At 40.0% G+C, this 24,880-nt stretch overlaps 1 protein-coding gene across 3 annotated transcripts in view; it reads right to left on the bottom strand.

Annotated features, from left to right (window-relative positions):
* MBOAT1 (membrane bound O-acyltransferase domain containing 1) overlaps positions 1–24,880 on the bottom strand; it is a 257,849-nt gene that overhangs the window by 139,667 nt on the left and 93,302 nt on the right. The gene's annotated exons all lie outside the window — the stretch shown is intronic.

Genomic DNA, 24,880 nt, shown 5'->3' on the forward strand with positions numbered 1-24,880 from the left:
GCTGACAGCTCTGAGGAACCCTACACTTAGTTTATAATAAACTGTATTGGACAGAAATATCAAATCACAGAAAACTGGTGGTAGGCTGAGAGCATCATGGCAGATTTGGATTTTTTTTTCCACCATGATTTCCCTTAATCACCATCATTTTCAGTAAGGTCTTCTACAGCTAAATCTCTTGCCCTCCCATCAAAAACATACTATGAGATAGAAGGAGGACAAGTTAGAAGGACAAGATCATCAGGTATCCCAGAGTGATATCAAGCATTCGACCTTTCTTCCCAGTATCTCTGAAAATCCAAAGTCATTGTGACATTTCACAAAGGGTACTGGAGAGGGTTCCCCCAGCTTTTATCTTTCCTAAACCCTTGGGGAAGAAGGTCTTCTTTGGTCTTCTGGTAACCAAATCACTCAGAACTAGCCTCGCCAATGCCCAGCTTTCAACAAGCTTAGGAAGCACCAAAGAACAGAGAACTACTTGCCCCTCCATGTTCCACATTCCTTCTACATCAGTCATATTCCCTACCCCACTCACAGGTAGGAAACTCTAGTCACTCTATATTGACCTTTTTTTGTGGTATAATTTCCCCAGTGGTAAATCAGAATACAGATTTAAGAGTGGGTGTGCAGAACGATTAGATGACTTATAAAAATGATATGGTCTTCACAGCCTGTGTGCAGGTATTTCATAATGAGGGATTTCAAAGGACAATAAAGGAGGAAGAACAAAATACCAGGCACTTAGTCATCACCATCTAGATTGTTTTCATGCCCCCCTCCATGTTTACTTCAGATGTTTTTAAAGAAATAAAAGATCATGGATGTAATAGAAATCTTGAAGGCACAGTTATTATTATTATTATTATTATTTTTGCTTTAACTTTAAATACTAGGCTGTGAGCATGGTAGTAATAAAGCTAAAAACAACATTCAAAGGCAAAGTTTTTCATCATGTTGATATATGGACTTTAATTTAACCAGGCTTAGCGTATGTTATCCTTGTCATTTATGGTGCCATTTTTTTTCTGATTTTGCAAAGAATCTCAAACTCAGAATTAGAATTCATTGCCCTATTAGGTTGTAAACAAAAAACAGATCTAAATATGCTTTGAAATTCCTACCTTCCTTCACTTGAAATTGTAAAAGTCTCAAATGGCCAAAACCATCAGGAAGATCTTGTGCGAACTCACAAGTTATGCTATTTTATATTTTATTTCCTCACAAAGTATACATTTAGGATTAGAAGAAGCCCTGCAAAATAACCAAGTACTGCTATTGCCCAGTTGTTTCTCTTCATAATCAACAAACTTTTTATTCATTTTCATCAAAATCTAGGTAGTTTTTCCTTCCCTACCAATTCATTCAAATTCTCCTAACTCAGGGTGAGAGCCCAGCAAATGAAATAACTACGTAGTTTTATTTTCAGTTATTAACTAAACATTAACCATTATATATTAATTAATATTAATATTTAGTTATTAATTAAATGTTATTTTCAGTTATTAACTAAATATTAACATCTACATTTTTACATCCTAGGAGAATGGGCTCCTTCTAGAAGTTCAGAAGTTTTTTATTCCTTTCCAAGGAATATTCCCATTTGGAAAATTCACACTTGCTCATCTTCCTCTTAAGTTCATTTATTCAAATTATTCTTTGATAAAGCATTACACCCAATCTCAATGAAGGAAAGAAATCTCCATATATGCTCTCTTTCACCACCTAGAGGTCAAACAGTGAAATGACTCATAATTTTTCCTTCAAGGTATTTTCCTTTCTAGAATTCTTGATGCTTTAAATCTGTATATAGTTACCTTATTTTCCTCCAGCACAGGAATTCCTGTAACATTCTTACTTATTTCAATTTGTTACTGAATTCTATTTTAAGCTGCAGTTATGTGTGAATAAGTCCTAAGCCCCCTTTTAGATAATGGATACCTTAAGGGGCGATTTATGTACTACCCAGTCATATACCCTTCATTGCCCTAACTCAGTGCTTTGCCTAGAGAAGAATGAATGAATGAACGAATGATTGAACAAATATTGCAATTTGAAAATAGATTTTCACTCATCCCATTTGGTCTTGGATGTTTGAGAAAAGATGAACACCCTCAGCATACACTCCCCTGCAGAGGAGGAGGAAGAGGGATCAGAGGGAGGGAGGGAGGAGCACAGGGGACTGTGGTGAGGAGCACAGGGGACTGTGGTGATGGTGCACAGGTGCCTTGGGGAAGGAAACTCTATGGGGACTCAATCTGAAGGGGTTGGGGGGGAGCAAATATTGTTTAAAAATAAAAGAAAAAAAAATAGAATACACTCCCTGCAACATGGTATAAAACAGTCCTGAAATTTTTTAAAAAATGTGAACTTGAGGCTCAGATTCTGCATTTTCCAGTTCTAGCCTTCCCATTAGTCAGGAAATCCTTGCTTTAGCGACATTTTCTCTTAGTCTTGCTTTCCCTTTCTCTAAGTAAAGGTAATAATACCTATCTTGCAAAGGTGTGTGGGTACTAAGAAATATGGCATAAGAGAAAGTGTCTTGCTCTCATACCGAGTAAAAAGCAACTGCCGTGATTGTTCCTGGAGAGGAACATTCCATGGAAAGATGGAAGGTCCAGAGTCCAGGCCTGATTTTGCCACAAGCTGACTGACCCCAGTGCAACCCTGATAAAGCCAATCATCCTTTCTGGCCGCCCTTTTCTCATAAATCACACTGAAAAGTCATCTGTAAAACCTCTGCGTTCTCTGCCAGTTCTGTGACTTAGAAAATAAATGTTTAACATAAAAATACATATCTGAGTAGGTCTGGGCTAAAGAATCCCATAATTTCTTTCTCTTTAATAGTAACGTAGCTGAAAATTTTATAATAACTACTAGTTCTGAGTTTTGTTTCCCTCACAAGAAAAATAAGAATTCAACTTTAAAAAAAAAAAAACTATACATTTTTGGGAGAATAGTTAATTACCTTTCTATTTGACACCATCCATTGAGATATTTTTGCTTCAACATATTTTTGCTGAGTAAATGAATGAATAATACTTTAGTGGGTGTTTGCCAAAAGTTCCAAGAATAAGAATTTATATTCCCTACTAGGTTTCATTCTTTCTAACAGTCAGCTTAGCTTTTTTTTTGCTCTCCCAAAATTGACTTTGAGTCACTGATATGATTCATAACTTAAAAAAAACAGGTTGAACCGGAAATTACCCTGGCAGGAAATGAGTTAAGGAGCACAGTGTAAGTGCCAGGGAGATGTTCCCCATCAGAAGCAAAAAAAAAAGTTCTCATTTTTTAGTTACCAACATGAAAGGAGGAAATAGCAACAAATAGCTTTATTCTCGTCTTTCTAATTCCATTGGTGGAAATAGTAAAATCAAATTCAAGGTAGAGAACAAGTAAGACTTTGGATCCAGAGACACATTTTTCAGGTGTGGCTGGCCACACTTCGCCCCCAGATGAGTCACTCCACACGAGGAAAGCAGAGGAAGATGAATTGACTTTTTGTGGGTGAAAGGCACTTACCAGGTTTCAAAAGATCCAGGTCAGGCCTTGACCCACAAAGAAGTCTTTGATGTCAGTCATGGGCAAGAGTGAGATCACTATCAGAGAGAGAAGATCGAATATAACCAGCCCTGCTGCTGTCCTTTGAAAAGGGAAACATGGCAGAAGAGAATGTACAGGCAACACTGGGATGGGGGTCCAGCCAACAAAAAGAGCTAACACATTTGCTTGTTACAGAAAGTTCACCATGTTTGAAGAAGGATCCTAAGAAAGAAGAGGTTGGCTGCAAGCTCATCTCTGCCAACCAAACCTTCTGGATGCCACTTTGCCTTTTCCTGGACTATTTTCCTGTGAATAATAACATATCCCAGTGTTTGTCCAGACGCCCATAAAAGCAAATTATTCCATGGAAGAAGACAGGATACACTGGGAGAACACAATACTTAAAAAAGAGCAGGGTGGCTAGAGTCCTTTGTCAAGTATGGGGAAGTTACCTGGTACTCACCCTTTGATTTGTGCAAGATAAGGGTCTCACCCTGGGTTCCATGATTTAGAGAGCTCACTCTGATTCTTCTGTCACTATGCCCTCCCTTTGTGGCCAAAGGGACATAACAACCTGGAGTTCAAGACCTCTCTTTTAGATCACACTTCAGGTACCTAGGACCTGGAATTTCCATCCCAAATGACCCTGATCCTTCTAGTCTCAAATTTGGGTCTAGCCCATGGGCACACAGAACAGTTCAAATATCCACTCGTATCCTAGCAGGTAGCCGGGGACAGTTATTGGGGAGGTGGTGGAAATTAATGGTGCTTGCATATGCAAGGCTGGGGTGCACCAAGAGCCCTAGCAGATGGAGTAAATGATGACAAGAGAAGAAGGATGGCCGGTAAATGGCCCAAGAATTCTCCATTTGACCCTGTCCTCTAATCATGAAATTATATTCATCGACAAAAGGAGGATAGGACTTACTTTGTTTAGCAAGTTGGTAGCTTGTTCATGACTTCTAGAACTAAGACATGTGAGCCTCTATTTCACTCTTGCCTGGGCCTTGAAAACGTTGAGGTGGAGCAAATATGCCAGGTGTTTCAATCCAAGATTGGTTATTTATTGCTTTTATGACAGAATGATTTGAATTTGCCAGTGGTAAAGGAGTGCTTCCATGATACATATCAATTTTTCAATCTGTCAAAGAAATTGTTACGCTCTACATCCTAGAGCAATTTTTAACCTAATGACAATAATTCTCAATACCGGAAGAGGGGCTATCATGTTAAGTGTAAAGAAAAATGAAGGTGTCAGGTTGGATTATGGCTTGAATAAGTAACTACAGTGACAACTGCTCATTTTATTTAAATTTCAAGACATTCTAGGCATTTTTATGGGTATACACTGGGAAGTTTGGGCATTAAGCAAATTAATGAATTTTCCTGGATTGTGATTTGTTTTTTTTTTTAAATGCTTATTTCTTTTTAAGATTTATTTTATTTATACAAGAGCCGGGGTACAGTCCAGATGCACGGGAGGGTGAGAGGATTCACCAGAGACAGAGCGGGAACAGAACAGGCAAACTGACAAAATATACTGCTGAGGGGAGCAGCGGGCGAGACAGGCGAGGTCTGCACGCCATGTGGGTTGCTCCGAGGCTGGCGGGGATCGAACCAGCACTGCAGAGGCTGCTGACAGCTTCACAGCACTGCGCTCAACTGCCTGCGCCACCAGGGAGGCCCCTGTGGTTTATTTTAGAGCACTATCAAAATATTTAAACATCTTTAGTTCTTAAAAAAAGGCTCAGTAGATCTCAAATGTTTGCTGGTTATTACTAGAGGAACTATCTTCTGCCCTCTTGCCTTGTACTCTAGAAATCACAAAATACCAAATGGACACCGAAGTCTTCTTAAATGCATTCTGACACAGCACAGAATCCAGTTTTATAGTCTGTCTCTAAGGCTGTTTAAAGGGTTTAGTTGCAAGGGAAACTTGCCATCACAGGGTCTCGCCTGGCCTCCTGTTCCAACAGCAATCTTAGAAACCAGCAGCATCATAAAACTCCAATAACCACAGACAGATGTTTCTAAAAGTCTTCATAAAAACAGGGTAGGATATATTTTATTTTTCTCAGCTTCCTCACCATATTATTGGAGCTTTATGCATTCATGTTTTAAAATAGACATTAAATTCCATCAACTTACTGGTTTGGTTCATGCAAAAAGTATTATCGTAAAACAGTGTCTTGAAGAGAATAGAAATTCACTCACTGACTTTCCAGAGGAGACCCAACCCTATAAGGATAATTCCTTTCTAGTGACTAAAGTCCACAGCCCAATTCAAAGTCTGCAGAAGTTCCTCCTTTTGTTTCTCTCCTCCTTGTAGGAGCGTGTGTGCTCTAAGTAAATCCTTCCACAGGTCCAAGTTTTGTTCCCACTGCACTTCCTGTGCTGAGGTGCCCTGTTCCTTCTCTGCTTTATGCAGACTCTCTTGGCTGCTAATTACCCTGCTCACCAGTTGGCATTTGTTCCTGGTGCCCTTTGCTGGACCACAGTCATGGTTGTCATGAGAGAAACGCGCATGCCAATGACATTCCTCACCCAAACCCTGCCAGCCATAATGGTTTCACCACCGTGGCTCTGTCTGCTCTCCCAGCACATTAGTTCCTTGGAGAAGCTAAGAAAAGAAGGGACATCTGAGTTATAGATTTTCTGTTGTGTAGGGCAGATCCTTGACATTTCCATTTCACATAAGCAGTATGAGTCTCTACAGAAGGACTGGAGAGTTTTCTCTGATTAGCAGGTTGTGCCATACCCTCACCTCTGTCATGGGTTGTAGCATGCTACAAGCCCTTATCATAACACCTGTCTGTACCTCCTTGTATTTACTTGAGCACAAATGCTATGAGGGTTGCTTAGGGGTAATGTGTGAATCCATTATCTCTTCAGCATATTGTTTTACCAATCTAATTTGCATGGCCAAAACCCAGTAAGATGATAGAATTTAATACCTCTTTTAAAGCATGCACCTTGCAGACGACCCTATCTCTAGCACCTGATACTTCCCCACCTTGAGTGCCCAATGAATATTGCTTATACAGAACTAAACCTCAAAAGTGTAAGGCATTCAATCAATGCTACCATTTGTGCCCACTCACTTGTTTTCCAGCCTTCATCCACCATCCCAGCCCAACAATCCCAAATTAGGACCAAAGATTAATCCCTCACCACCTACAACAAGCACTGGTCCCCAGGACCAGCCTCCTAGGGCTCAGGCAGACTGTTGAGGACGGCGAGATGCATTTTAGTCTTGGTGGCTGAGGTTTTAATACAGCTGCTCGAAACTAGACACATGGCTAGAAGGGAGAAGCATGTTTCTGTTTGGGATCCATAAGGGACATGGCAAAAGCTCCCTCCTCTGGAAACCATTCTCTCTACTATGGGGCCTTCTCACACTGGCCCCACTATGTCCTCTCAACTGTCCTGTCCAGGTGGTGAAAATGGGGTCGGAAGAGGTGGTACTAGAAATACAATTGAAAAATAAAAATAAATATAAAATAAATATAAAAATAAATATTAGGGGCCTCCCCAGTGGCGCAGTGGTTGAGTGTAGGGTTGCAAAGCTGCCCGCAGCCTCTGCAGCACCGGTTCGATCCCCAGCCACGGGGTGAGAGTCCCACATGGCGCGCAGACCTCTCCTGCCATGCCCGCTGCTCCCCTCAGCAGTGTACTTCGTCAGTCTGCCTGTTCTGTTCTCTGCTCTGACTCTGGTGAATTCTCTCACCCTCCCGCGCTTCTGACTGTACCCAGTGTTTGTATTAATAAATAAATAAATCTTTAAAAAAAAAAAAAAGAAAAATATATAATAAATCTAAAAATAAATTTTTTAAAATACAAAAATAAATATTAAAAAATTGAAAAATAAAATATAGACCAGGCATGCTGACATGTTCATTCTAAATTCTTATGGCAGTAAAGTCATAATTAACTAAATCATAACTTCATTATCTTCTAGCAGGAGACAATTCTATCTTCTGACATTTGGCATTTATGGTGATTCTACTCAGAACAATTCTTATCTGAGTGGGGGACGTGACTGTATCCACCAAGGCAAGCCAGTCACCTTCCCACTCTGAGGATTATTCCTTGGTTTGGCCACAGCTCCCATTTATTCAACCATCATGGCTGTTTATAAATCAGCTTCTTGGACAAAGAGCCTTTGTGACTTGAGCTGCCCCCTCCTAGCTACCTCACCCATGGTCTTGGCTACCAGTTCTTAGCAACCAACAAGTAGCGTTATTTAACAATTTTCCTCAGAGAATACTTAAAGTTTTTCCTTTGCCTTTGAAATTGGTGTGCTATAATTCACCAGATAGAAAATAATGATACTTTCTGAAAAGAGCACTTCTTTTTTGAAAAGAATCTTTTTCTTTTTTCTTTTTTTTTTGGCATAGAAGAAATGGGGTGTAGATCAGAGGGGCAGGGTGTCAGAGGATTCACCAGAGACAGAGTGGGGAGCAGAAGAGGCTGAAATATACTGCTGAGGGGAGCAGCTGGTGAGACAGGAGAGGTCTGCTGTGGCATATGTGGGTTAGCTCCCTGGCTAATAGTGCTGAGACTTAACCATGAGGCCACCAGGGAGTCCCTGAAATAAGCACTTCTTTCAATATTTTGATGATAGCAGGAAAGATTGGAAGAGAGTCTATCAATATAAGACAAAAAGTTGTACCTTAATTCATCACTCAACAAACACTCATGGAACATCTAGCTGGGTGGTACTAGGCGATAAGATTGAAAAATGACATTGAATGTAAAAAAAAGAGTCCTTGTTCTCAGACAGCTAATAGCTTAACAGCAGGGAAAGACTCAAGGAAAGCAGCAGGTTCATCTGGTAGATAGTATTATGGAGTTATACTTGGCTACAGACTAATATTTGGAGGGCAATTGATCCACTAGGGGAGATGGTGTTGGGAAATGCTTCCAAGATTCATGCTTAAGCTGAATCTTGAAGACTAGGTATCATATGAAGAAGGCAAGAAGGAAAGAGAGAGCAGAAGCATTCTGGAGAAAAGTTGTGGCACATGCAAAGGCGCAGGGATACAAAAATTTGGTATAAAGACTAGTCTCAAAAAGACAAGAGATGGTGAGCGAATAGAAGATATATGAAGATTTACCTGTTAATGTATTTTCAACAACTAGGATAATTTTATTTCAAGAATACAAAAGGTGTCATTCCCTCTATCAAGGAAACATAGAATTAAAAGCAGATAAAGGAAGTAGAGTGAGTGATATCAAGCACAATAATTGGCATATAATAGAACCACTAGCAGCATTTGCTGAAATGAGTTGGGGCAAGATAGTGATTTGGGTAATGAAGCAAAGAGAAAAAAAAAAAAATATATATATATATATAGTAGCCAAGATATGGAAATACCTAAGAATTCATCGACGGATGGCTAGATAAAGCGATGGTATATATAAGCAATGGAACATCACTCAGTCATTTAAAACAGATGAAATTTTGCCATTTTTGACAACATGGTTGGACCTCAAGGTAATTATGCTAAGTGAAATAAGCCAGAAATTGAAAGGCAAATAACTGTGTGATTTCATTCATATGTGGAACATAAACAAGATAAAAATAAATCTTAGACTCTCACAACAAAGTGTTTGTCAGAGGGAAGGAGGAAGGGTTAGGACGAAAGAGTAGGGGTTCCGATGGATAGTGGTGAGTGGTGCTAGCACGTTGGTGGTGAGTGCAGTGTGTATATATACTTAACTGAGGTATGAAATTGTACTCCTGAAACTTGTATTAGAAACCGATGGTACATCAAAACAGTATTTCTAAAGTATTTAAAAAGGTGAGGAAGGGCCTTCCTGATGGCCTAGGGGTTGAGTCTCAGTGCTATCACCTTGACAGCCTGAGTTCTATCCCCAGCCAGGGAACTAACCCACATGGCACAAGAGACCTCTCCTGCCTCGCCTACTGCTCTTCTCAGCAGTGTATTTCAGTAGATCTGCCTGTTCTGCTCCCCACTATGCCTCCGGTGAATCCTCTCACTACCCCACACATCTGGCCTGCACCACAATTCTTCTACAAAAAAATAAATAAAATTTAATAAATAAAAAGCTGACAGAAAAGTAAATCCAGGTCTTAGAAATGCCCTATGAGGAATGAGAAGATATTGCTGTGAGAAAATGTCTGATCATCTGATCAAGTGAACTGAGGTGAAGTCACTGAGGGCAGGAGAAACCACGTGGAGGGGGGCTGCTCAGGATTCCGGACACGACAGGGTCAAGAAAACTAAGATCATTCAGCTTTGACCATTGTGAGCTTTCAAGGGAGGCTTTATCTCTGGAGCCTTATAGGAACCCTGAATTTGAGAAATAAACTACTTAGCATCATAAATTGAGCAGCTCACTCTGGGGTGGGGGGCAGCTCCAGAGGCCTCAGAGATCTTTATTGAGTAGGTGATCATATTTATGGCTTTATTCTCAAGACATACGTGTTGCTAATAGTGATAACTAAGCTTCACATACCAAGTTTGTCCAAAAGCCTTTACAGAAAATAACTCATTTAATCCTATTAAAGACCCCATGGAGTCAGCATTATTATTTTTAGTTTATAAACCAGGAGATTGATACATAGAAAGGTTACTTGGCTCGTAATTAGGGAAGTAGGCATTTGAATCTAGTTGGTCTTCCAACCACTACACAACACACCCTCCTGGCGGGGCTCTTACAGTACTGTCCCATCCCTCTTCCTCAGTGGGACACCAGGAACGACAGAGTGTGACTGTCTTGGACCCACCCTGAAGGCTGTCCAACGCACCAAAATGTGTCCATGGGCATGTCCATGCTAAGCCACCACCTGGCACAGAATCTGCTCACTCCAGCCCAAAAAAAAGTAACATAATCCAGGCCAGGTCAGCAGGGGGTTCCCCCTGCCACCCCCAACAACAGTGATAGTCCAAGAGGTGGCTATAACAATCCAGCCCGAGCAAGATCTTTCCAACTGAAAGAAGGCTGAAAAAACATACCTCTGATGGCAAATCTTTAAGGATATGATTGCAACAATTGCTGACATACAGTTTTGTGTTGGGCAGAGAATGTCCACAGTCTCTATTAATAGAGAAGAAAGCTTAAGTGGAACGGAACAGAGACCACAGAGACCACAGGGCATGCGGCCTGGTGTCCTCCCACACCATGCCATCTGCATCTGGCCCATGTGCTACAGAGGAGAGGCTAACATTATACCAATGCTTCTCAAAGTTCCGCTTCTCAGGCACATGTATTGGCATTTATCCCTCTATCTTGCTAGCCATCTTCACTCTAGTTGCCACTATACAAATCTAAGGACATGCAGAAGCTCAGGAAGTGCTCCCAAATTTGGGTTCTTTCTCCTTTTTATAATGAAGAGCTTTAATCCTTGTTTTTGAGGAGACAAGGGATAATGGAAAGGTAGAATGCATGCTGGCAACTTTTCCTACAAGTCTGTCCCTGTCTGATTAATAGTCTCTGATTGTGACAGCTGGGGTTAAAAATTGGCTCCTTTCTTCCTCCTTGGAGTTTTGTTTTTTAAGAATTGAATCTCCACCATATGTGAGCCACAGTATGACTAAATATTTTGCCTACAGTACAGCTGATTAATAGATAAGCAGGTCTTGGATCCCGCCATTTATATTCTAGTAGACAGCACTGTCTCTAAATATACACACAAAAAAGGAAGTACTTGAAAGTACAGTAAGTCCTCATTAATAGGTTCTTGGAAATTTTTAAATGAAAAGCTGTATAATAGCAGTACAGCTTTTAAAATTGTTGTTTTGCTAACCACTGAAACTTGACTATTGAATGGAGGCAACTGGCGGGGGGAAGGGAAAAAGGCAGAAAGCAGAACAGAGAAGGCAGGCAGGCAGGCAGCATGAGGGGCCATGGTAGTAGAGGACACCATCTTTGGTGGTGGGTGCACTATGGCAAAAATGCCTAGTGGGGGGATTGCACAGCCCTGTGATGGAAGCTATGATGTAAACCAATATTAACTCAATTAAAAAATTTTTAATGTTTTGTTCAAGTAGCCCAGATTGGTTTTTTTTTCTTCATCAATATCCCAAAACAACGTTGAATAAAACAACTCTGAACAGTGTCGATAGCTAGCTATTATCCATCACACAAAAGTATTTCAAGCCTAAGAGTCACAGGAGCTCAGACTCAGAAAGAGAGAGCTAAAATAAGCAAGAGGTAGAGATTCCAGGAATAATTGCTGGGGCGGGGGGAGTTGTTTTATTTATCTTATAAATAGAAGAGAAAAGCACAAGTCTACAGCACTCACAGAGCTGAAAATATAGAATTCCAAGAGAATGACCGGTGATGCAAAATAAAGGAATTTTCCTGAATGGGAGAAAAAAAAAAACAACAACTCTGAACAAAACAGGCATTGGTTACCTGTACTAGGTACTGTTCTAGACAAAGTTCCTAAGCCTCAAGGAGCTTATATCCTAGTGGTCACAAAGGAGAAATATACACAACAGGTCAGATGTTGACAAGCGATGTGGTAAAAATTAACTCCATGGTTAAGGAGGATAAAGAGCAAGGCTACATAAGATGTGGTATATATACACAATGGAATATTACTCAGTGATCAAAAAAGATAACTCATACCATTCACAACAACATGGATGGAGATAGAAGGGATCATGCTCAGTGAAATAAGTCAGAAGGAAAAAGAAAAATATCAGATGGTTTCACTTACAGGAGGATTATAGGGGAACCAAATAAGGGATCAAAGAAAAGAAAAAACTAGCAGGAAACTATAAATCGAAGACATTCAGCAGGGTAGGGGGAGAGAGGGGTTAAAACAGGGGTGGAAAGAGCACAAGAGACTATGGAGATGGTTAATGGGTGTCTTGGTGATGGGAATTTTATAGGGACTACACCTAAGAGGAGAAATCAAACATTGTACAAAAATGAACAATAATGTAAAAAATGTATATATAAATCAATATAAAAAAGGAAAGAAACATAACAAAAGGTCAGTCAAAACCAAACCAATAATAAACTCTTAACATCTGGCTGTAAAACTGAGCCAACGAGAGGGGAGGGTGGCAGGTGGGAGTGGAGGAAGAGGAATGTGGACCCATGGAATATGGTGGAAGGTCATTGGGGTGCTGGTGGTGAGCAGGGTGTGAAAGTGTACATCTCTAGAGGCCTGAACCCTTAACCCTTGGGGCAGATACAAAGGTGTAACCTACTCTACCTCCCTAAACATAGTTTTGGGGGAGAGTGGGGCTATACTATTTTACTATACTATTTTTTAAAAGATTTATTTATTTATACAAGAACCAGGTACAGGCCAGAGGCACAGGATTGTGAGAGGATTCACCAGAGACAGAGCAGGGAGCAGAACAGGCAGATCAACAAAAGCACACTGCTGAGGGGATCAGCGGGTGAGACAGGAGAGGTCTGCTGCGCCATGTGGGTATCTCCCGGGCTGCCCGGGATCTAACCAGCACTGCAGAGGCTGCGGACAGGCCCACAGCACTGTGCTCAAACACCTGCACCACTGGGGAGGACCTATGTGTACTATTTTTTATATTTATTCATAGTTATAGATTATTTTATTTTTGGTCAAAGAAGGTCCTAAATGAAAATGTGACACATGGTAGTGAGGTGGCCAGCCCTTGCGATTGAGGGGTCATGGGGAAGGAAGGTTCAGGCAAAAGTAACCACAAACACAAAGACCTGGAGGCAGGAGAATGCCTGGAAGGTTGTAGAAAACACTAGGGAATCTGTGCAGCTGGGATCACAGTGAGGGGCTTGAAAGAAGGGAAGGAGCAAGCCAGCTCTCACGGGCATGGATGGAAGAAGGTGGGCTGATTCGCCATGTGAGATGGAAGCCACTGGAGAGTTCCAAGCAGAGAGAGCGGTGCTAACTGGCATTTTAGCAGAAATACCTGGCTGTGGTTTTGCGAAAAGACTGGCCTGGGGTTGCAAAGGCAGGAATAGGGAGATTAGGTGGAAGTCACACAAAATCCAGGAGAACATGGAAGTAGTTTTGAAGATCTTAAGAAGCAGTCAGATTTGGGTTCTTTTGTGAATGTGTGGCCAAAAGGATTGGCTAATGGAGAAAAAAAATATATGAATTATTCTATTAACATACTAATTACTGTGGTGATCATTTACAATACACAGTGGAGCCATAGACTGATGTGTGACCAGATCTGGCTAAAGTGTAAGTTCCAGAATAGGTACCCTCCTGCACTGCTGGTAGCCCCGTCCCAATGGAAAGCAGTGTGGAGATTTTAGAAAACACTGAAAATAGGTCTACCCTATGATTCAGCAATTCCACTCCTACCTGAAGAATACAAAATCACTAATTCAAAGAGATGTATTCACTTCTATGTTCATTGCAACACAACTTACAATAGCCAAGTTATGAAAACAACCCAAGAGTGCAAAGACAGGTAAGTAGATAAGGAAGATGTAGTATATATTCACAGTGGAATACTAATACTAATACTACTTTGTTCATTAAAAAAAAAAAAAAAAAAAAGGGCCTCCCCTGTGGCGCAGGTGGTTGAGCGCCATGCTGTGAAGCTGTCTGCAGTCTCTGCAGCACCGGTTCAATCCCAGCCAGCCAGCGAGGGTCCCACATGGCACGCAGACCTCTGCTGTCTTGCCCGCTGCTCCCCTCAGCAGTGTATTTTGTCAGTCTGCCTGTTCTGCTCCCCGCTGTCTCTGGTGAATCCTCTCACCTGACTTTAAGAAGCATCTTTCCACCTCTCCACACTCCTAAAATAAAATGATCTCTCCTTATTTAGTATGAACTTGAGGAAGGGATGGAGGATTGAAATCACAAATCTCTGATTTTTAATATCTTTACATCAGTAAGTATCCAAGAAAGTTGTAGGGAGAATATATTTTTAATTTTAGGATTAAAAAGGAGGCCATAAAGTAATCTTGACAGCATAAACCATAAAGGAAAAAGACTGATTAATCTCCTGGTATATTAAACAAATGGCAAGACACCAAAGTGAAATATAAGTGAATGTGTTCAGTTAGAAATGTAAGTGAAAAGGGATATGCAAAACTCTCTAATAAATCAGTGGGAAAAAGACAATTGCATGGGCTTAAGGTGAGAGAGAGAGAGAGAACTGCATGTAAAATAAGCAAAGGATACAAACTATCAATACCCAAAAAGAAATTTCAAATGATAGACATGAAAAGATGTCAATTATTAGTAGCTAGAGACAAATAAGTGAAAAAAAAAATAGGCAAATGCCTTTTCCTATCCATCCTATAGGACAAAATTAGTTCGATAGCACTAATGCTAGCAACAATGTCCCACGAGAGGAATTCATTACTTGTACTGATAACCTGTTGTGAGCGTTCTGGAACCCAAGCAGCAATTTCTCATAACTCTGAACATGTCATCCCTGTACTCTGGCAATCTCATCCTTAAGTCACATAACCTAGAAAAATTCTACCAATGTTAGTGGGAGACAAGATCAATAATGCTTCTAACAGTGTAAAGGAAAAATAAATGGGAAATATCCTATACATCCATCAACAGCTAAACACATAGATAACTTATATGTTTATATAGTTATAGAATAGTTATAAATAACTATTTATAAATAGTTATAAACAACTATTTACAGCAAAGAGCTGTCTAGATAGTCTAAAAAGTCATCTCACTGACAAGCACCCAGATACTGGATAAATGATACAAAATCCAATGTAAAATTGTGAAAAGTGAGAGGAAAAAATCCCCATGGCATGGCACCCACTTCTTCATTCCAGAAAATAAAATGTTGAGGTTTCTGAGACCACAGTAGTATGTGCATAAAGAAACTGGGACTCCCTGGGGACAAATGCCAATTCCAGAAATGTAAAGCTTTGAAGATGAACTGTAAGCCATGTAGGGGACATGATACTCCACCACGGTCTCTCAAAGGTAGCTTGTAAGGTTTTTGAATATAAGATCTTTCAAAGGGTCTTCCTCTCTCTGAAAAGAGAAGCTAGGAAAAAAAAACACTCTTTGCTCAAAGCAAACTGACCGAAGAAGGAAATCTACTGAGGAAAAGGGATGGAGGAGGCATATCCCATGAGAATGTATATCACTAAGTTTATCTATATGTGGATGAGCGTTTTGAGTTTAAAACATTTGTGCAATTGCTAGATGCTAAATAAAGAGGTTAAATTAAAGTGGCCCCAGGTTGTCGGTAGCACCCAGGGTCAAATCTAAACCAACGCTGTGGGAAGAAACATGTTTATCTCAGGCTTCCAAAGATTCCCATAGATTATGTTCTGACAAATGAGTTCACAATCAAATATATGAAACACTTAATGAAGAAAATCCCACAAAGGGCCTACCTGGTGGCACAAGGGGTTAAGACGCAACCTATGAAGCTATCCACAGCCACTGCAGTATGGGTTCGATCCCCAGCCAGGGAGCTACCCACATGGTGCAGCAGACCTCTCCTGTCTCACCCGCTGCTCCCCTCAGCAGTGTATTTCAGTAAGTCTGGCTGTTCTGCTCCCCACTCTGTCTCTGGTGAATCCTCTCAACACCACCCCCCCAACTCTGGCCTGTACTCCAGTTCTTATATGTATAAATAAATAAATCCTTAAAAAAAAAAAGAAAATCCCACAAACAAGAGTCCATGGTACAACAAACAAAAGATTTGGAGTTCCTCAAGGCTTTAGATGTCAGAGTTACAAGATTGCATTATCAGAGGGTAAAATAACTATACAGTGTTTAAAACTATAAAAGACTCTAAGATTCTTAGACAACAGCATAGGGGTAATTCTTAATGACCTTGGATTTGACTGTAGATTCTTAGATATAACTCCAAAAGTGTGAACAACAAAGGGGAAAAAGGATAAATTGACATTCATAAAAATTTAAAATTTATGTGTTTCAAAGGACACTACGAAGAAACTGAAAAAAGAACACAGTATGGGAGAAAATATTTGCAAATCACATATCTGATAAGGAACATAGATCTGGAATATATGAAGACCTACAATTCAGTAACTAAAGGGCAAATAAGCCAATTTAAAAGTTGGACGAGGGATCTGAGTAGACATGTGTCCAAGGAACCGCATAAAAAGATGTTTAACAACAGGCATTAAGAAAATGCAAGTCAAAGCCACAATGAAACACTACTTTTCAATCACTAGGCTAGCTTGAATCAGAAAGTCAGATAATGACATGAGTTATTGAAAATGCAGAAATTGGGCCTCCCCTGGTGGCGCAGCGGTTGAGCGCTGGGCTGCAAAGCTGCCCGCATCTTTTGCAGCACTGGTTCGATCCCTGGCAGCCAGTGAGGGTCCCACATGGAGTGACAGACCTCTCCTGCTGTGCCCACTGCTCCCCTCGCAGTGTATTTCGTCGGCCTGCCTATTCTTCTCCCCTCTCTGGCTCTGGTGAATTCTCTCACCCTCCAGTACTTCTGACTGTACCCAGTGCTTGTATAAATAAATAAATAAATCTTTAAAAAAAAAAAAGAAAGAAAATGCAGAAATTATAACCCTCATACAAATTCTAGTGGGAATGTAAGGTAAAGCAACCACGTTGAAAATAATCTGGTCCTTCCTCAAGTGATCAAACACAGATGTTACCATATGACCCAGCACTTCTACTCCTAGCTATCTACACAGGAGAAATGAACATATATGACCACACAAAAACATATACACAAATGTTTACACCAGCATTCTTCTAAGAGCCGAAAGATAGAAACAACTTAAATGTCAACTAATGAACGGATAAACAAAACATTGTTACAGCCTTGGAACAGAATATTATTTAGCTATAAAGTGGAAGCAGGTATTGATATATGCTACAACATAAATGACCCTTGAAAATATCATCCTATGGTATTGGAACAAGAACAGACATACAGACCAATGGAATTGAATAGAAAATCCAGAAATAAACCCACAGATTTATGGTCAACTAATCTTTGACAAAGGAGCAAAGACTATGCATTGGGGCAAAGAAAGTTTGTTCAATAAATGGTGTTGGGAAAACTGGGTCGCTACATGCAAAAGAATGAAGCTTGACCACTACCTCACACCATACACAAAAATCAACTCAAAATGGATTAAAGAACTAGACATAAGACCTGAAACCATAAAATACATAGAAGGAAATATAGGCGAAACACTACGTGATATGCACATCAAAGACATCTTTACAGACACATCACCCAAAGCAGTGATAGTGAAGGCAAAGATCAACAGCTGGGACTACATCAAATTAAAGAGCTTCTGCACAGCAAAAGAGACAATAACAAAAACAAAGAGAAACCCCACCAACTGGGAGAACATTTTTGCACCCAACACTAATGATAAAGGACTGATCACAAAAATCTGCAAAGAGCTGATGAGACTCAACAACAACAAAGAAAATAATCCAGTCAAAAAATGGGCAGAAGAGCTAAAAAGAAACTTCTCTGAAGAGGAAATGCAAATGGCCAACAGGCATAGGAAAAAATGTTCAACATCACTTGTCATCAGGGAAATGCAAATCAAAACTACCATGAGATACCATCTTACACCAGTGAGAATGGCACATATTAAAAAACTAGCAACAACAAATGTTGGCGAGGGTGTGGAGAAAAAGGAACTCTTCTGCACTGTTGGTGGGAGTACAAACTGGTCCAACCACTATGGAGAGCTGTGTGGAGATTTCTGGACCTACTAAACATAGAGCTTCCATAGGATCCAGCAGTTCCACTCCTAGGTATTTACCCAAAGGACACAGAAACATCAATTCCAAAGAGCACCTGCACCCCTATGTTTATAGCAGCACTATTTACAATAGCTAAGCTTTGGAAACAGCCCAAATGCCCAAAAACAGATGACTGGATCAAGAAGATGTGGTACATATATACCATGGAATATTACTCAGCAATCAAAAAAGATAAACACATGCCATTTGCAGCAACATGGATGGCGCTGGAAGGGATCATGCTCAGCGAAATAAGCCAGAAAGAAAAAGAAAATACCGGATGGTCTCACTCATAGCAGGAATCTAGAAAACTTAAATAAGGGACCAGGAAAATGAATAACTATAAGAAAGTGAAAATCAAAATCAACAAAAAACTATGAACCAGAGACACTTTTTGGGGGTGGGTGACGGGAGGGGAGGGATTGGGGTCAGAATGAGGGGGTTGCAATTGTATGGGAAATATAAAAATAAAATTTATTATTTTAAAAATAAATTAATTAAACAACAAAATCATTATAAATAATAAAAAAATAAAAAAATAAGTTATGTTACTTAATCCAAAAAAAAAAAAAAGAAATAATCATGCTAACATAAAAAAGCCAGATATAAAATGTGATATCCTGTTGGATATCATTTCTAAGAAATGTCCAGAATGGGGCCCCCCTGGTAGCACAGGGGTTAAAGTCTCAGCACTATCAAGCTATCACCAGCCACTGAGGCATGAGTTCGATCCCCAACCAGGGAGCTGACCCAGATGGCACAGCAGACCTCTCCTGTCTCGCCCACTGCTCCTCTTAGCAGTGTATTTCAGTGGACCTGCCTGTTCTGCTCCACACTCCTCTCAACCCCAGCACCTCTGACTTATACACCAGCTGTTATGTGCATAAATAAATAAAATAAATCTTTAAAAAAATGTCCAGAATAGTCAAAACCAGAGAAACAGAAAATATATTAGTGGTTGCAGAGATGGGGGGATAGGAGCATGGGCAGTGTATTCATTTTCTCTAAGACTGCCACAGCAAATTACCATCAACTTGGGTGGCTTCAAACCACAGAAATGTATTCTCTCCCAGTTCTGGAGACCTGACCTCAGAAATCTAAAGCATCACCTGGGCCCTGCTTTCTCTGAAGGCTCCAGGAAAGAACGCTTCCTTTCCTCTTTCTTTTTTTTTTTTTTAATTTTTTTTGTTGGGTTTTTTTGGTTGTTGTTTTTTATTTTATTTATTTATTTACTTAGTTTGTTTTGTTTGTTTGTTTTGTTTATACAAGCACTGGGTACAGTCAGAAGCGCGGGAGGGTGAGAGAATTCACCAGAGCCAGAGCGGGGAGCAGAGCAGGCAGAGGGACCGAAGTACACTGCTGAGGGGAGCAGCGGGCGGCAGGAGAGGTCTGCGCGCCATGTGGGACCCTCCTCCATTGGCCGGGGAGCAGCCGGGGATCGAACTGGCGCCGCAGAGGCCGCGGGCAGCTTCGCAACCCAGCGCTCAACCGCTGCGCCACCGGGGAGGCCCCTTTCCTCTTTCTAGTTGCGGTAGTTCCCAACCAGGCTTTGTATTTCCTATTTAGAACTGCATCTTCCTAAGCTCTGTCTTCATCTTCACAAGACTTTCTTCTCTGGCCATAACTCTGTGTATAGACTCCTCTTCTTATAAAGTTACTAATGACTGGATTTAGAGTCACAGTAATCACATGACCTCAACTCAACTATTGATACATGTCAAAAAAATTTATTTCCAAACAGGATTGTATTCTGAGATTCCAGGAAGAAATGAACTTTAAGGAGACACTATTCAAACCACTGACTAGGGAGTGACTGCAAACAGGTAGATAGGTTTTTGTGAGATTATGAAAATGCCCTAAATTTGATGATGAGCAGTTTGGTGATAGCTAAACATGTCTGTCAGTATACTAAAATCCATTTAATGAGGCCTTAAGCCAATGACCCAAAATTTTTAAAATCATCAGAGATACTAATTAGGCAAAATTCTCATGTGTCTTTCAATATTGCAGGCAAAATTATAGTAAGACAACAACTATAAACAAGTAGCAGGCCCTCTGTTTTCACGAATAGCACACTGCATTTCAATAAAACCGGTTCATATTCCACTCTCCCATGCGATTCTCCCATGTGAGGGAGAGCTGTATTAATGATATACTTGAAATGGGAGAGTTGTGTGAAATGTGAGTTGTACCTTTAAAAAGCTACTGTTGTTAGCCAAATGCCCAAAAATAGATGACTGGATCAAGAAGATGTGGTCCATATACACCATGGAATATTACTCAGCATTCAAAAAAGATAACACATGCCATTTGCAGCAACATGGATGGCGCTGGAAGGGATCATGCTCAGCGAAATAAGCCAGAAAGAAAAAGAAAAGTACCGGATGGTCTCACTCATAGCAGGAATCTAGAAAACTTAAATAAGGGACCAGGAAAATGAATAACTATAAGAAAGTGAAAATCAAAATCAACAAAAAAACTATGAACCAGAGACAGTTTTGGGGGGTTGGGGGCGGGAGGGGAGGGATTGGGGTGAGAATGGGGGGTTTGCAATTGTATGGGGGAATATAAAAATAAAATTTATTATTAAAAAAAAAAGCTACTGTTGGTTAAAGCAGAAAAGAATTAAGACTCAATATACCCCAATAAATGAGCTCTTAGCAGACAGACAGGAAAAGAATAATGATGCCAGGAGGAAGAACTGAGGTGTAGGAAGGAGTAACTAATATAAACTGAAAGTTAAGTCCTTGGAGGTCGGGACTTTATTTTGCTCACTGCTTGAACACTAGGCCAATATTAGGCCTTCAAAAATTATGTTGGAGACTGTTCACAGAACGAGTTGAAGACAAATGCTGGAGAAGTTGGATCTCAGCTCAGAACAGTGTTCCAGTTACTAAACTTTCAGCAAGTGGATCTTTTGAAATTCATTCTCTTCCTTTTTTCTTGTGTGAAAAAAAAAATGCACTTTTGCCCAGTCATCTTCTTGAATTATCAGGAAAAAAGAATTCCAGCTCAAGATGAATTCCACAACAAGATGAATTTCTCCACACTGAGAAACATCCAAGGTCTATTTGCTCCACTAAAATCACAAATGGAATTCAAGGCAATGAAGCAGGTTCGGCATCTTCCATTTCCTCCAGGCTTGCACATTTCACTGGATATTTTGAGGGGGCATGACGAGATGGCTGGATTTGAAGATATTCTTAATGACCCATCACAAAGTGAACTGATGGGAGACTCACACTTGAGGGTGGACTATGAACCGTGTTACTGTAATATAATGTGCTGTTCATGAAAATATAGGCGCTTCTTGTTATAGTCATCTTCTACTATAATTTTTGTGTCCACAATATTGACAGTACTGACACAGGAGAAATTTTGCATAATTAGTATCTGTGATGATTTTAGATTATTTGGGTTATTGGTTTAAGACCAGGACAGAGCTTCCCAGTGTGGCGCAAGGGGTCAAGTCTCAGCACTATGAAGCTATCCACACCCTCTGCAGCACGAGTTTGATCCCCGGCCAGGGAGGTGACCCTCATGGCACAGCAGACCTCTCCTGTCTCGCCCACTGCTCCCCTCTGCACTGGATTTCAGTAGATTTGCCTGTTCTGCTCCCCACTCTGTCTCTAGTGAATCCCTCTCACCCCCACACCTCTGGCCTACACACCCAGCTCTTATATGCATAAATAAATTTTTAAAAAAAAGACCACAGGACAATTCGAAGCACTAACGGGAGAGGATTTTAAAACTTCTAATTTATATTAAAACAATAAACTTATATTTTTTAAAAAAATTATTAAGTAACTGTCCAGAGTTTCCAATTCAATTTATTTTCCATGTGTCCATAAATGTACTTCTCAATAGATATCATCAGTCTAAATCTCAGGGAATTGTATGTTATAAATAATTGGGGGAAAAAATTAGTAAATCGGGCATGAACCTGAATGAACATTTTCATTTAAAAATAATTTCTAGGGCCTCCCCTGGTGGAGCAGCGGTTGAGCGCTGGGCTGCAAGCTGCCCGCAGCCTCTGAAGCACCGGTTCGATCCCCGGCTGCCAGCGAGGGTCCCACATGGCGCACAGACCTCTCCTGCCGCCCGCTGCTCCCCTCAGCAGTGTATTTTGGTCTGTCTGCCTGTTCTGTTCCCGCTCTGGCTCTGGTGAATTCTCTCACCCTCAGCGCTTCTGACTGTACCCAGTGCTTGTATAAATAAATAAATAAATCTTTAAAAAAAATAAAAAATAAAATAATGTCTAATTTTTATGGCTACTAAAACAAGTAAAAAGATAAAACAAAAACTGGGTAATTGTGTGTAAACTGATGAGAGTGAGCAGAATGGAATTTTGAGCACAAGCAGTCCTTGTGATTTTTCTACTTTGGTCTTTGTAATTTTCCTTTTTTTTTTAAAGATTTTATTTTTTCATGCAGAAGAAATAGGGTACAGAAGAGGTGTGGAGAGTAAAAGGATTCACGAGAGACAGAGTGGAAACAGAACAGGCAGACTGACTGAAATACACTGCTGAGGGGAGCGCGGCGAGACAGGAGAGGTCTGCTGTGCCATGTGGGTAGCTCCCTGGCCTGCAGAGGCTGAGCACAGCTTCAGGTTAAGCACTGCGCTTAACCTCTTGTGTCACCAGGGATCCCCTTTTTAAAAAGATTTTATTTATTTTTAGAAGAACTGGGGTATAGAAGAGGTGTGAGGGGTGAGAGGATTCACCAGAGACAGAGTGGGGACCAGAACAGGCGGATCTACTGAAATACACTGCTGAGTAAATTAATTGTGCATTAAAGTATTTCAAAAGTAGGGGCCTTCCTGGTGGCACAGGGGTTAAAGTTTCAGTATTATCAAGCTATCAAGTTAGATCCCCAGCCAGAGAGCTAACCCCTCACGGTGCAGCAGACCTCTCCTATCTCACCAGCTGCTCCCCTCAGCAGTATATTTCAGTAGATCATTTGTTCTGCTCCCCACTCTGTCTCTGGTGAATTCTCTCACCCCCAAACCTCTGGCCTTTCTCACCCCCATACCTCTGGCCTACACCTCAGTTCTTGTATGCATTAATAAAATAAATCCTTAAAAAAATTCAGAAATAACCAGTAAGAGAATAAAAAGGGTATAATTGAGCAAAACTTGGAAAAAAGAGAAAGACCAATTAAGCCAACTGAATACTAGAAAGGAGGAAAGTATAAATTTGGGGCAATTAGAAAGAAAAAAAAAAAAAGAAAAAGAAAGAGCAGAAGAAATCGAAACTCATCAGAAACAGATGGAAAGAGACTAAACCTTCCACTTAAAAGACATATTGTTGTATTAGATTAAGACAACTCCAATTAAATACTAATTAAAGATGCACATTTAAAACATAAGAACAAAAATTGTATATATGTAAATATATGTGCATATTTATATGTACATATAACTATACACACGTCTTTAACCCAAACTCTAAAGCCAAATGTGTTTCCAAATTCCTTTTAATTTTAATTTATGAAATTAATACAGGGCAGATATTATATATTACCTAACACCCCCCAGTGGGGCTTGAGGCAGCATCTCATAGTCAAACACAGTATTATTTCTAAAAGAAATATATAAATATTCGCACTAAGTCAAATAACCTCATATTAGCATAGATCAGGTTTTCCTGCCAAACAAATTATTTTGTTTCCAGAATTGTAGATACGGTATTACAGACCTGCACCAGGCAAATATTAGCCAAAAGGACTAACATGCCTGTGGCAGTACCAAACTAAACTGGTTCTAAGGCAAACAATGTTATTAGCAGTTACCAAATAATGGTATTTTTAAAAGCTTAAGTGCATCGGAAAGACAAACCAATTCCAAATTTATACTCTTATTGAGACAGCTTTCAAACAGAAAGAAAATAGGAAGTAAATTAAGGAAAATTTGGTGTATACTTCAAATAATTTCCAATTAATGATACCCTATCTGTTCAGTATTTCAGCTGTATGTTTCTTGACATCCCAAATAAATCAGCAGTCAGTGGGGAAATGTCTTCCAAGGGAAAGTTGCTGAATGAGGCCTTAATACTCAAGGGGGGAATCCCCTTTGAATGACATGAACTCACAAAGTAGGACTGGAGTCCCTTGTAACAAAGGAGATTAAGATATATGCCCAAAGTCATATTGGTAAGTGTCAGAGTTTGGATTCAAATTTAGCTCTGACACCGAAGACCTAAGGCCTTTTGAATAACGTAAGATATAATCCCTTGATTTAGTGAAATTAAAATGGTAATCATTAGCCATGATAGAAAGCAGTAAGGAGATTCCTCAAAAAAAATAAAAATAGAATTCATAAGATTCAGTTATCCCACATCTAAGGGTTTACCAAAAAAATACAACACTATTTTGAATATATATACATATATATGCATTCCCAAGTTCATTGTGGCATAATGTACAATAGCCTAGAACTGTAAATAACCTAAGTGTCTATCAACAGATGAATGGATAAAGAAGGTGTACACACACACACACACACACACACACACACACACACACACACACTGGAACACTACTCAGCTATAAAAACTGATGAAATTCTGCCATTTGCTGCAATATGGATAGGCCTAAAGGGTATTATTCTTAGTGAAATAATAAGTCAGATGGAGAAAGAAAAATGTAGATTTTACTCATATGT

This window comes from Talpa occidentalis, unplaced genomic scaffold (genome assembly GCF_014898055.3).
Source record: "Talpa occidentalis isolate TD23 unplaced genomic scaffold, MPIMG_talOcc4v2.1 talOcc4.2, whole genome shotgun sequence".
NCBI lineage: Eukaryota > Metazoa > Chordata > Mammalia > Eulipotyphla > Talpidae > Talpa > Talpa occidentalis.